General features: G+C 43.9%; 1 protein-coding gene across 2 annotated transcripts in view; it reads right to left on the bottom strand.

The window, feature by feature from the left end:
- Uspl1 (ubiquitin specific peptidase like 1) overlaps nt 1-2,229 on the bottom strand; it is a 31,397-nt gene extending 29,168 nt beyond the window's left edge. Inside the window, exon 1 of one of the 2 annotated variants that reach the window (XM_050161933.1) lies at nt 2,090-2,229. The gene's annotated coding sequence lies outside the window, so the exon portion shown is untranslated. The remainder of the gene's footprint in view (nt 1-2,089) is intronic. The other variant, XM_050161931.1, reaches the window with a different exon arrangement.
- Between the last annotated feature and the right edge of the window lie 11,045 nt (nt 2,230-13,274).

Raw genomic sequence — 13,274 nt, 5'->3', positions numbered from 1 at the left:
GAACAAAAACATAAGTAGTCTATAGTACAAATTACATGGGATAAGCAGGTATTGAGTATATACAGAGCTGACCCATTCAGAAGATTTAGGAGACGGAAAATTCTTAGACACAGCTCAATAGAAGGGGGGTGGGGGGGAAAGTGCCTTAAAACACTTTAAGTATGTACTTAAAATACAACAAAACCATATCAAAAAGTCCTTTTAGGCCTCAGAGATAAGCTAGTACTTAGCCAGGGAGTTGTTAAGCATAAATCTTGCCAAAACTTAAGGTGGCCAGCCTGATCTACGGAGCAAGTTCCAGGATAGTCACAGAGTTACACAGAGAAACCCTGTCTCAGAAACAAAACAAAAACACATACATACTTGGAGTGTGCCCACACCTGTAACCACAGCACTTGGGAGGAGAAAGTATGTAAAATCTAAAGCCAGCCTCAGCTATAAATGAATTCAGTCCTCCTGGGCTACATGAGAACCTGACAAAAGAAAAGAAAGGAGGGGAAGGGAGAGGAAGGAAATGAGGAAGAAAAGGAAAGGAAGGAAAAGGAAGGAAGGAAGGGTCGGGAAGTAAATGAAGCCATACTGTAACACCTAAGTTACAGTTACCATCCGAGCTACTTCCTGATGATGGAAATGGTGCACCTTCTGTCAGTCTGCATTCACTATCAAAGAGAAACCTGCAGGCTCTTGAGTAAGTCATCGATGAAACTTTTATCTACCTGAGGATCTAGGAAACTGTCTGGAATGATTCTTTCTCATTGGGGAAGTAAAAATGAGAATCCTCAATCTGCTCTCCTGATCCTAGTATCACCCACTATTTCAACAGGAGGACAAGGCATATCCAAGCTTGGTTGGTACACACCTTTAAGCCTTTAATTCCAGAGCATGGATCTCGGTGATCCCACCCAGGCTAGTCAGTCTACATAGTGAGACCTTGTCTAAAATAAAAAAGGATGTAAGAAAGGAAGAAAAGGATGGAAGGAAGGGGAAGGGGGAAAGGAGGAAGACCGACTCAGCAAGAAAGTGGTAGAAAACACCAAACAATATTAAGACACTCCTCTCCCCCAAAGAACATGCATGTTTAAAATACCAAAAGTAGACTCTTCAGGTCTTTCACTCTGTCTTATATACAAAATCCTGGGGTGGTTCTTAAATTTCAATTTATCCCGTAACAACTAGCTTCATTATCTTTTCTCCAAAAGTAACCTGCTCCTCCCTGTATGGTGCCTAAAATTTGCCATCTTTGAGCTTGCAAACACACTAGAAAAGTCTGACTTTTTTACTCTCATCTTTCTCACGCATGCCCCGTATACGTCATCTGTTGTGGACAGCACTTTGGAAATATTTTGAACCCATTCTCTCTTTCCATTCCTATCACTGTCAAAATGACAGCTCAGCTTCCAATCACTTACTTAATCCACCCAAACAGCTCCGAACAACCGAAAGGTTATGACACGAGCTTGTTGCAAGAGGGAGACAAACCAAGTTCTCCAGTCCTCATCCCCAGCACTTTCCTCTCACACCCCGCCCCCGTCAATGTCGAGAAACACTGCAGAGACCCTAAATGGAGTTATCAGCGTAGAATGAATCCAGTTAGCAAACAATCACGAGAGGGACGCGATTAATTAAATTTAATTCACTGCACGTGCCGTGTGGAAACTTCTAAGAGCTTTGTACCCGTCGGAGATTTACCTCCTAGCTAGGCATATGAGGGGTCAAAGGCAAGGCCAACAGACTTAAATCCGAAGCAAGGGGTCGACTTTCGGAGCCCAGTTCTGCTTCAGCTTCCCGAATTTGAGACGGACAGGGCCACGCGAGATGAGTTTCAAAAGCCAACCAGGGAAGCCCAAGAGGCGCGGCGTTCCGTTACCCTGCCCATTTTCCACACTCTTCGTGGAGCGGATACAAACTCTGGTTTCTGTTCAGTGTTTACCTCTTTAGCCCAAACGAACCCTGATCCCAGTCCGCACCTCCATTCTTCCCACCAGAACCTCGTTCCCAACCCATCCTTTCACCGTGTCACCGACCCACCCGGGGCACTGCAGCCGTCCCAATTTCTACTTCCCGAGGGAATTAACATTCTTTCCCTTACCGGCCCGTTGCACACCCCTTCTTCGTGTAGAATCGGCCCGAACTCCTGTTCCAGCTTGAGCTCCACACCATCAACCCGTAACGTTCAACCCACGTTCCCTTCGGATGGCTCCTCCCCCACCGCCGGCTCCGCTAGGAAAGCAACTTCCGCTCGGGAGTCCGCACCCAAAAAGTCCCCCCCCACAACACCTTCCTGAAGAGCGCCCGGCTTGAAAGCCCTGGGGCACGGCGGGGGGGGGGGGGAGAAGGGGAAGACGAGAGCACTTCCGGCAAGGCTCCGCAGAGGCGTGGCTTGGCCTCCCGGCCAGCGCAGACGCAGTCGGGATTGCGGCGCCCGTAGGGGCGGGGCCCGCAGCTGCAAAGCCTGCGAAGGGATGAGGGGGAGGGGACGGTTCTGGAAGCTGCTGGAAAACGCTTGAGCGACGGTGGTGACGCCAGCGGCCGGGGGGCGGGGCCTGATTAAAATTAGTGCGCGGAGGGATTACGCGGCTGAGGAAGCGGCCGCCGGCGCGCAGGCCTAGTGACCTGCGTGTGGTCCTCCCCGGCTCGGCCATCATGGCGGCCGGCGTGAGCGGGGACCGTGGCTTCCCCAGTGCGTACTCCCGGCCGGGGCGCCGCCGTACGTGTTCACAAAGGGTCACCACACACGGAGCTGTCCCTCCCTTCCCTAAACCCCTCCTTGGAGGCCAGGGGCTTTTCCTTTCTTCCCTCTCAGATCTGCTCACGGTAAGGGGAGTAGCGAGAGACAAGCCCAGGGACGTGGTGAGCCTCGACCCGCGCAGCTCGGCAGCCCTGCCTCCTCCGACTTCCGAGGAGGGCCGTTCTCGAGTGGCCAAGTTTTCCCAACTGCCTTCGTAGGGAGGTCATGTGGTGCTTAGGACGTCGTGCCTGACTGCGTTCTCGAGGACATCCTAGGCCGGGGAGTCCTCTGGGTCGAGTGTTTCGGTGGCCTGGGACGAACACTCGGGAGTCATGCCTGGCCTTGTGGACTGCGGTGCTGTGGGGTTGCCTAGGCGGCCTTGAACGACTGCGAGCTGGCCGAGTGCTGATGGCTTTGGTAGCGTGCTGTGGGGAGGGAAACGAGTCCGCTGTAGGAAGAAATTAGCCAATAAAAGAATTTCACTTTGTGGTACTTAGGAATGCAGATCGCTGAGCGGCCCAACAGACTTTGTTAGGGTTGGCTTTTTCCCCCCCTCCCTCAAGACAAAAATAAAGTGGTAAGGTTTTGCTTTTTTTTTTTTTTTTTTTGCGTTTCACTATATCATTAAGGTACCGGTGTATTTGTTCTAAGAACGAACTAGCTAGATTTCTTTTTGGCTTGCCTCTTAAAGAGACGAAAACCATAACAGTATGATTTATGAAATTTTGAGGAAATATTTGTTAATGAAATAGTCAAGATTAATAGGAATATTTCTTGTTTAACATGTTATTTCCATTTTTAGAGTGGGGTACACTCTCCATAAACACTTGCTGAATGTCAACTTATAAATTGAACAATCTAATTGGTTCAGTTCAAATGTAACTCAGCATTTGAGATGTAAAGCAACATCCCCCTAATGATTATAATCATAATTCAAATAAAAATTGATGAATGCAGTCATTAATGTAAATTTTATTTAAAGTTTTTTTTTTTTTGTTTAGGAAAAAGAATTAACAGTGACCAATGAAATGGAGGTGGGAAGTGTAGATTAAAAAGAAAATCCCCTTTATGCCAGAGGCTTGTAGACCCTAGCTGAGAAGATACCATGCTAGTTCTTCCCAGTGTATTTAGAGTGTCCATTTTTATGTAGACTGGCCCCAGAGGGAGTGTAGTTAATCTCAGTAGGTTAAGGCCGGAAGTTTATCTACTTCCACTTAGAAACTCACATTCGATAAAATTTAAAAAAAAAAAAAAAGGAAGCTTTTGTGCCCTGCATATCATTTTGTGGGCTCTGGACTTTTCTATGTTGCATTTCTTAAACCTTTAGCCCCAACCTGGGATATAAACACTACCTCAGAGCCAGGTACGGGGTGAATACCTCTGTAATCCCAGCACTCAGGAGATGAAGGCTGGATAATCTTGGATTGGAGGCCAGCTTGGACTGTATTAACAAATGAGTCCATAATAGATTTGAGACCCTGTCTTAAAATCAAACCCAAAATCTTACCTGCTGTGATTGTTTATTCTGGTCTCATTTAAAAAAAAAATCACTGAGTTGGAGAAATGACTCCAGTAAATTACTTGATTTACCACAATGAGGTCCTGAATTGGATCTCCAGCACTTATGTAAAAAGTCTGACCCAGGTTTGTAGACCTATTATTCCAGGCTGGGAAGGGACAGACTGGCCACTCAACTGAGCTGAATCTGTGAGCACCAGATTCAGCTAGAGTACCCTGTCTCAAAATGAGGCATGTACAATTTCTGGGATGTGGAAAGCTTTTGTCAGGGTAGTCATATATGGAGCCAGACATTACGTTAGTTGTCCCAAGGTGTTGTTTTATACTCTTAAAACTTTTAGGTAGACCATGATAGCTCATGTGTCCACTCGCCAGGTTCTTTCCCCAAATGAGCTGATAATAGTCACAGAAGAGGTTCTGGAGTATCTGATGTCGAGTTCTGTCTCCTTTGCTGTGGACTTTATGCAAGTGGTTTAATTTTGGTGCCCTGAGTTTACACGGTGAGAAGTTTGGAGCACATAAATAGCTTAAGGAAATTCCCATACGGTTCTAAACATTACCTGCAGATACTTACTCTTGGGACTACCACCTACGTTTTAAAATGTTTTCCATGAAGGACATCATCCATCTCATATCACACTGCTGTTTTGCTGGTCAGAGTTCATTGTTTAAATTAGTACATAGCTCAGACATCATACAGTGAAAGTCTTCATACCACATCTGGCTGTCAGTCACCCAGTTCCCTGCCTAGGATCAGTAAAAGCTATGGGGGGGAGGGGCTGTAGTATGCAAGTGTAAATAAACAAGAACTATTAAGGTATGTTTAACCCCCTCCCCTTATATATGCGTTGCATAATATGCCCCTGTTTACGTGTTTATTTGTCTTAGAGGTAGTTTCCTATTTGTTTGCCTCTTCTGTTTTGGGATATTTGGGTTTCTTTGAGATCCTGTTTTGGTTGCTTTTCTTGTTGCTGTAATAAAATACCCTGATAATAGCAACTTAAGGAAGAAAGGGTTTATTTTGGCTGGCAGTTTCAGGCTAGTAGCTAGTGGGGAAGCCACTGCAGCAGGAACTTGAAGTTGTAGGTCACATTGGCTGCAGTCAAGTAGAGAGCTATTTTAAGTCTCATTAAGTTGACATTCCTGAGTAGGGTCAGCAAGATGGCTCACCGAGTAAAGGCACTTGCTGCTAATTCTGATGACCTGAGTTCAGTTCATGGGACTCACATGGTGGAAAGAGAAAACTGTCTCTCAAAAGTTGCCCTCTGACCTCCATAATGTGCTGTTGTTGCGTGTGTATACACACACTAAATAAATTAAAATGGGATAAAATTTTAAAGCCTTGTAATTTTATCATATAGTCAGCATCTTCCGTATGTGTGAATCTATCTCTGCCCTAAATAGTAGCACAATTGACTTCTGTCTGCTTCGGCTTTTACATCTCTGTGCTGGGGTCACGGGATTGGCTAGTGGTGCTAACATCCTGCCTGAGTCTAAAGTGAACAAAATAGATTAATCACATCATCTGAGTGACTTCTTCATTTGAAACTAGAGGAAGAAAAGGGGTAGACTGGTTAGGGGCCTTGATCCAGCAGACAGACTTCCCTGTCTTTAAGCAGTCACACAGCATGGCAGGACTGACAGCTAGGCCCGTGAGTTAGCGGCAGACCAGCTTTCAAACTCGTGCTTATACATACCAAATCCTAGTTACGCTTAGTTTTTCTTTTTAACAGTTTTGCTCCATACATGTATTTGGATTTAAAATGCAACTTTTTTGTATTACCACTTTATTAAAGATTTGCTGTTATTAGTTTTTTAAATTATGTGTGTTGTGTGTGGTGGGGGCTTGGTGCCTGAGAGTGCAGATGCCTGCGGGTTTAAGGGTCTGGATTCCAGGGAGCTGGAGTTAAAGGAGACTGTAAGCCAGTTCAAGTGGGCACTAGGAACTGAACTGTTGTCCTCTGCCAGAGCAGTCCATGCTCTTAGCTGTTGAACCACCTCTCCTGAGCCGTCCCACTTCATGACAGAAAACTAAGCCCAGAAGAGGGAAGCAGTTTACCCAAGCTGTGCATTAGACTGCCTGCATCTTCTGATTTCTAGTCCAGGGCTTTTTGTCAGCCCTTTCCAGCCTCCTACCTACCCCCATAGCTGAACTGCACGCCATCCAGTGTAGATAGCTAGCGCTGCTCTTCCCAGAGCGGCCGGGGTTCAGCAAGGAGCTGTGCGCTCATGAGTGACAAACAGCGTTCTCCAAGCACTTATTGAAAGTAATCACGCAGCACGCTGATTAGCAATCAAGAGTCCTCCACATTAAAAAAATTAAACTCATATAGAGAAACACTTTCCTAATTGGGACATAGTTGTCACTTCAAGATGAATTTATCAGTCAGAAGGACTGGACTGAATTTAGGCCTATTTATAAGTAGATAGTCTTACTTTCTAATAGTTCATGATGTCATTTGGTTTAGCTGGCATATTTAAAACAGGAAATCACCAAATAATAATAATAGTAAATAAGTGAAAGTAAATGAATAAATAGAATTAAAACTCACTGTTTTATCTAGGTTGGTAATAGACAAGTAGCAAAATTGCCTAGTAATTATCTAATAAATGAATTAAAACTGGAATGAAAGAAATTGTTTTTGTTTTTTTTAGAAAGCATTGGTAATTTTAAGTCATTGGTAATGTTTACTGTGTGATTCTCTGAACTGTATCACAAGTCAAAATCTGGACTCTGGTGACTGGAAAGATGGCAAAAAAAAAAGAAAAAAATCTAAGTGTTATATCTGGCCGGCTAGCCAGGCAGTGTTGGCACACACCTTTAACCCCAGCACTCATGAGGCAGAGTTCTAGCACAGCCAGGGCTACACAGAGAGACCCTGTCTCTGGAGGGCTATTCCCTGGTGCACTCCAGTTTACTTACTTGTGCTGTACCACCTCTGTTCTCCTACACAATGGAGAATTGCTTAGGAATTCTCCCACTCCTAGAATAAGAGCGAGCCAGGATGCATACGCTCCAGACTCAGCCCTGATTTCAAATATTTAACTTCTCCAAGGCTCAATTTCATCTAGAAAATGAAAATATCTGCTAATCCCAGTTCTGTCATTTAGCTAGTTTTGTGACCTCAAAAAAATTATTTCACATCTCTGAGCCCCAGTTTCCCATTATAAGAAATAAAACTGTCTTAAGTAAGGTAATATGTAAACTAGTGTCTGGCAGTTAGTAAGCTCTCAGGGCACAGGGCAGTCTTGCCTTGTCCTCCACATCTCACTGGCCCTTTGAGGTACTAGTTGCTCTGGTTCCATCATTGCGCTGGCCTCTGCCAGGTCTCCTCGGGCTTCTGCTCACGTGGATGCACTTGCCTAGGAACAATGAATGGGTCCTCAAGTAACTGGGGACCTGTGAAAACTAATCGCATGGTCCTCTCCTGACCTCAGGGTTTGGATGGGGTCTGAGTGTCTGTATTTTTTCCTCCTCACATTTTCTAATGCTTGCTAATGGCCATGGCTTCCCACCTATCTGTTAATAAACCTGTGTTCCTACAGCTGGTTGTGTGGTTCTCATGGTATAACCCTTCAGTGTTCTGAGTCTTACCTCAGAGATATTGGAAACTCCATTGGGCACAAAATGCTTATTTAGAAACTGGTAAGACTACTTCCCTTCTTTCTTCCTCTGCATACATTTGAATCCAATTGTGTTAGATAAGATGAAGTCTGAAATGTAAGCCTCCCCCCCACACACACACACTCACAGGGAAAAAAAGTTGTTTGGAAAATGTGGCTGAGGTTTGTAGCAGCACTGAGTTGATTGATACCACACTTCAGAAACAGGCAGATCCAGTCATTCTCAAGAGGGCTCCAAAAACATGGCTTATCCCCTACAGTTACAGGTGCTAGGGAGCAGCCCTCAGCAGACAACTCCCTTAGTTGCTGTAGGAGTGGGCCCCTTCTTTGTCTCAGCAGCCCGGCTAGCTTACACCCGAAATAACCACACAGAAACTGTATTAATTTAAACACTGCCTGGTTTATTGGCTCTAACTTCTTATTGGCTAACACTTAAATCTTGATTTAGCCCATTTCTATAAATCTACATATTGCCACGTGGCAGTGGCTTACCAGAGATTCTAACCAGCGTTCGTCTCCTGCAGAAGATCTATGGCTGCTCTCACTCTGCCCTTTTTCCTTCCAGCATTTAGTTCTGTTCCCCACCCCCACACCTACCTAAGTTCTGCCCTATCAAAAGGCAGTTTCTTTATTCATTAACCAATGAAAGCAACACATAAACAGAAGGATCTCCTACACCATTTCCCCTTTTCTTTTTAAACAAAAAGGAAGGCTTTAACATAGTAAAATTACATATAACAGATATCAAGTAAGAATTACAGTTACAATATTTATATCTACTTTATATTTTATCATAACTAAGGAAAACTATAACTATCTATTCTTTAACTCCATCAAAGACTCCAGAATGGCCGGGCGATGGTGGCGCGCGTCTTTAATTCCAGCACTCAGGAGGCAGAGGCAGACGGATCTCTGAGTTCGAGACCAGCCTGGTCTACAGAGCTAGTTCCAGGACAGGCTCCAAAGCCACAGAGAAACCCTGTCTCGAAAAAAANTGATATAATATTACCTAAGTAAACAGGAAGTGCATTATAAACAACTTCCAAAACTCTAGAATTGACAGAGACATCTCGCTGCCTGAATATTTACCCAAATAAATACTGTTGGGGCATCCATCTTCAGCCTACAGGCCCATAGTATCCAGCAGACTTTTCCATGAAGCTGGAAATTTCAAAGACCATTCAGTCACTTTTTTCTGTGTCCTATAGAACATCTCGCACTTTTTTATGAAGCAGGAACTCCAAAGGATCATCTCACATTTAGACAAGTTTAGCAGTCATCTCTCTGCGGGTTCTGCATGTACAGTGAAGCAGTCCAGGCAAGAGCAGTTTCTTGCCCAAATAGTTAAGGAGCCTCTTCAATGCCCATCTTTCTCTCAAATTAGCTCAGTGCTGCCAGGAGCAGATATGTCTCACTGTCATGAAAGTCCTAAATTTTTAAAACATTGAAATGCCATATTCTGAAGGTCTCTGAAAGATTTGAAGAATCCCTATTCATCTGAAATACTTCTCTGTACATCTAGAAAATCTAACTAACATGACTACAAACCTGACTATTATAGAGATTATCTATTAACCTATATTTTTTAATTATACATTACAGTTTTAAATGAACTGCAGCATCACAACACGTCAGTCAAGAGCAGAAATATACATATAACAAGATTGACCTTAAATTTATATCAATAAACCAAGATGCATACCAATGTAAATTATATCTCCCTTTAAATGTAAAAGAACTTTTATAAACAATATTTGGGAATATGGGCGTAGTTGTCTTTTCTCTCCAAATTGTTTTGTGCTATACAGGGGCACTGTTAATCAGGTTATTTATGGTGTATCCTGTGTGCTAGGTTCATCTCAGTCAGCAGTTGAGTGAAGTAAGTTTTTGAGGGTGTTTATGGCAACCTTTCAGGAGGCCTTGGTCCATGAAACCACTTAGTCTTCCAAATCCAAGAAAAACAGTGAAGAGCTGAGTGTCTGATTCCTTCTCCCAGACTATCATATAGTTCCCCTTCTACCCTGGAAGGAGTTAGTGAGGAAGGTCAGGTCAGCGGAAATATTGCCATGTGCGGCAGGAAAGGCTTCTCCTGCCCTTGGCAGCGTGTATCTACACAGTACAGTGTCCCCTTCTAATACATGTAGAGATCAGACTAAGGCAGCTCATAACTGTTAACCTCAGACATACTTCTGAGCATCCTTCCTGCTAGCCTTTACGATATTCACTTGTGGTTGGTCATAGTTATCCTATACAGCATGAGAAATCGTGTCTCCCTCCTCACTGTTCCTGGGAAGGTGGTTTGTTGTTGTTATTGTTGTTTTTAAGGCATTACTACATTAAAAGTTAGAAAGTTGGGGCTGGTGTCAGTAGTTAAGGGCAGTAGCTGATTTTGCAGAGGACCTGATTCGGTTCTCAGCACCCTTGTGACTGCTCACAACCACCTGTAGCTCCAGTTCTAGGAGATCCGACACCCTTTCCTGGGTCTCTGCAGGTACTACATGCAAATGATGCACAGATATACATGTAGACAAAACACCCATATCCGTAAAGAAAAAATTTATTTTTCTAAATTTATACAACTTGAGTTAAGTGAAGCATCTTACAGTATTATCCTCTGCCATGTAGCGAATTACTTCCTATTAGCCTAAAACAGACATTGATTGATTTACATAGTTGCTGATAGTTAGGCATCTGGAAGTAGTTTAGCTGGGTGGTTCTGGTTCAGTCTCATGTGGGTCTAGACATCAGAAGGCTACTTTTGTGTCTGTTCAACATGACACCTTGATTCCCTCTAGAGAGCCAGGCAGAAGCCACAGCTCCTGTCGCCTGCCTCGCTTCCCCTGCTGGATTCTGTAGGTTGCACCACCCTCCCCTACTAGAGTGCGAGAGGGCCTCGAAAAAGTCGGAGTACCAGGAGGCAGGATTCACTGTGGTCTGGTAGCCACAATTATATTGCATGTTTTGTACTTGATAGAGCAAGTAGTTCAATACTGCTTAATATCTCCTTATAAGGTTAGTAAAATATTAGGAAGTTTCCTGAAATAATTGCATTTTCTATATATTGCATGTAGTAGTCTAGCTGAGAAGTACGTTGACAGTGGCTGTCTCCAGGACATCCCCCTTCCTGTCTAGCTTTGTATACAAATCTGTAGCATATACACAGTCAAGGTCTACCCAGTTTGCATGGTCTTCCAGACAAGTGTGAAAATTCAGGTGATCCGTAGGCAGACTTATTATAAGGTGAGGATAACTACAATATTTATTTGAGTGCAAATTAATAATTATTGTTCCCCTAAGAAGTTCCTTATAAAGTTTGAGTTCTGTGCTCTGCTTTATTCTGGTGAGGGTCTTTTTGTTGTTTTGTTTTTTCAGTAGTGATCGGAATGAGGTGGGTGAATGTAACTGACTCATGGAGGTCCTTTACCTTATTCAAAGTGTCATTAGGCCCAAAGGAATTGGAAGCAATCTCTTGAAGGGTCAGTGGTTTGATTAAAATACAAATGCCAGACCATTAAAGAAGTCCAAGTAAATGAAATAAAGTAGATACGAATATAACTACCTTTCATATAGCACACTAAGTAATTTTTAGGTTTGTAATAAAGCGAAAAAACTAATTATAACATGAGAGAAAACTTGAAACATTTATTTGCCCTCCATTTTCGCAGCCTAAGAGCAACTGACAGTGGTATAATGTTCTAGTGACCATAGCATTGCTGATTCCGTTGGCATTTTTAATTGCTTTCAGAGGCTGAGTTCCGGCCTGCTCCCAGCACTGTGCAGATCGAGCAGAGCACCACCAGCCCGAGGCTTGGCTTGAAGGCCAAGACTGCGAAGGAGCCGATAGAGAAACTCAGATACTCACGTAGTCCTGTTTTCATCTGGACGCAGTCTGCTTGCCGCACTGGAGCGCACAGAGCGTGGTAGCACAGTCGTAGCCCATTCGGTTATGGTAATTTCCAAGCTCGTAGGCAGTTCTGACAGCAGCATTCACACTCAAGTATTAGGAGGGACTAGTTTGCTAATCAGAAAAGAAATTTGGGGCAATTCATTTTACTTTCTAAGTGTGACTTGATGTGATTAATCAATAACCTGGTGCTTGGTTTCGTGTTGATTGGCCTTAAGACGACATCTCAGTTCTTACCGTGAGCGAGAGGCAGTAGCGCGGGTTTTGTGACCGCAGTGCACGTAAGCTCTGGATTTTCTCACTGTAGCCTTCTGAGCTACGTGGTAGTGGCTGTGTTTTTAAAAAAACAAAAACAATTTTAAAAGAGAACAGAGTGAGTTAAGGTTTTCTGAAAACGAAAGGGTGAATTGATACAGAAAAGTTGGAGAATTGTAACTAGAATATTGTACCAATAGCTGAGCTGTGGTGGCGCATGTCCTTAAATCCCAGCACTCAGGAGGCAGAGGCAGGTGGGTCTCTGTGAGTTTGAGGCCAGCCTGGGCTACAAGCTAGTTCCAGAACAGCCAGGACTGTTACACAGAGAAACTCTGTCTGAAAAAACCTTTTTCCAAAAGGGGGGGGGGGGGGAATATTGTGCCGAAAACAGTAAATCTATTCAATGTTTTCAGAAACTCTCCTCCAGAGTGGAATAAGTTCAGTTGTGTAACTAAGAATCAGTCAGATTCCATTCTATGAGAAAGAGACCAAAGAAAGAAGCGTAACAGACAAATGCACTGTGGGGACTTTGATTATACCCTTGCAAGACATGTTAGGAAAACTTGACTATGCCCCGTTACGGGATAGAACACAGAATACAGTTTTAACTTTCCTAGATGTCCCAGTGACGGTTGGGTTACAGGGGACTATATTGAGGATGTCCAGAATGCGCCTAGAGGGAAGGACATGTTCCACAGTGCATACACGTGTCTAAGCATAGACAGCTACAACAGTATGGCTTAGACCTTAAACCCTGGTCTATGTCAGGGCAGTTAAGCTGTTCTTTCAGCTTTTCTGTATGATTGAATTGATTAAAAATATGGGAGGCAACAGATAGCCTTGTTTTGTGGCTTTACAAGAAAAAGCCTCAAGAAAATATGCCATTGCTTAGGTCACTGTGTTTCCCTTTCTGCTGTCATGTGTTTTGGATCCGTTCAGCTAGGCTTTTAGCCCTGCCTCCTTGCCAAGACAACCATTTCCACATCAGCCTTGGCCTCCCTTTGTTAGGTCTGGTGGTGGTTTCTGCCCTCGTTTCCCTTGGCCTCTGAGCAGCCTGAGCATAACTGACCATTCTTTGTGTACCCCCTTCTACTCAGCTTCTCCTTTCTGTCTTTTGCTGGTCCTTCTTAAACATTGGTATGCCTCAGGGCTGAGATGGATTCTGAGCTTCCAGGAAGAATCTTATCCTATCCTAAAGCTTTAAATATATATTTGGCCTGGACAGGGGGCCAGCAGTTGGGAGGC

The sequence above is a fragment of the Alexandromys fortis genome, unplaced genomic scaffold (genome assembly GCF_014885135.2).
Source record: "Alexandromys fortis isolate MF-2015 unplaced genomic scaffold, M_Fortis_MF-2015_v1.1 scaffold_118, whole genome shotgun sequence".
Lineage (NCBI taxonomy): Eukaryota > Metazoa > Chordata > Mammalia > Rodentia > Cricetidae > Alexandromys > Alexandromys fortis.
The sequence above is the reverse complement of the archived record's forward strand: the minus strand, read 5'-3'. Positions and strand labels throughout refer to the sequence as shown.